Here is a 1,239-nt window from a genome sequence, read left to right as displayed (position 1 = left end):
TTTGAAGGGTTCCGGGCGGAATTTTTGGGCAGAAATTGTTTAAAAAATTTTTTTAAACAAATACAAAAGATTACGTTTTTTTGCTCCGTAACATATATTTTTAAGTTTTGACGGTCATTCTGAACAAGAAAGATATCTTGTAAATTTTCTCAAGAATTGATAGTTTTCGAGTTATAGGCGATTTAAAATCTGAAAAATGCGAAAATACGCATTTTCGAGGCTTAAAACTCATATTCAAATTAGTATTTTTGAGGTTGCCAGATACTTAAATTGAAGACTAAATATTCAGCTTCCAGATTCTGAAGAGTTATCGCGTCTAACTTTAATTTATACCTTCTTCTTTAAGTACCGTGCCCAAATTTTTAGGCGTGGGTAGCTTCCATAACAATTTGCCGATATTCTTCTCGATCTTGTGCGGCATGTAACAATTGATCTGCTGATAAGCCAGTCCATTGACGAAGGTTTCGGAGCCATGAATATTTCTTTCGACCAATTCCCCTTTTTCCGTCGATCTTTCCATTGAGTATTATCTGCAGCATCCTGTATCTGCTACCTCTCATTATATGCCCCAGATATTCAAGTTTTCTCTTTTTTATCATCTTCATCAAGTCACCTTCGCCTTGACCTACTCTGTTTAAGACTTCTCTGTTTGAAATGCGTTGAATCCAAGATATTCTGAGCATTCTACGATACGACCACATCCACTTCGTGATCCAGGTTTCACATCCATATAGTAATACAGGATACACATAACATTTTAGCAACTTGATTCTTAGTTGTAAGTTCAGCTGAGAGTTGCTCAGAATAGATCTAAGTTTCATAAATGCTCCTCTTGCAATTTCTATACGAGTTTTAATTTCTTCATCCGGATTTAGTGTCTCGTTTATCCAACATCCTAGGTATTTAAAATGGTTAACTTTTGTTATTGATTCATCATTGACAATTAGTTGCATAGGGCCGACGTCTTGTTTACTAACCACAAGTAACTTTGTCTTTGTTGCATTTATGTTAAGTCCGTTATTGGAGCATTCTCTAGTGACTCGATCTATAAGGAATTGAAGATCTTCGATATTTTCAGCCATGATCGCGGTGTCGTCTGCATATCTGATGTTGTTAATAGTTTCTCCCCCGATTCGAACTCCACATTGTCCTTCCAAGGCTTCATTAAAAATTATTTCTGAGTATACGTTAAACAAAGTTGGGGATAACACACAACCCTGTCTGACACCTCTTTGAATG

Source organism: Diabrotica virgifera, chromosome 1, assembly GCF_917563875.1.
Source record: "Diabrotica virgifera virgifera chromosome 1, PGI_DIABVI_V3a".
Lineage (NCBI taxonomy): Eukaryota > Metazoa > Arthropoda > Insecta > Coleoptera > Chrysomelidae > Diabrotica > Diabrotica virgifera.
Note: the sequence above shows the minus strand (reverse complement) of the source record.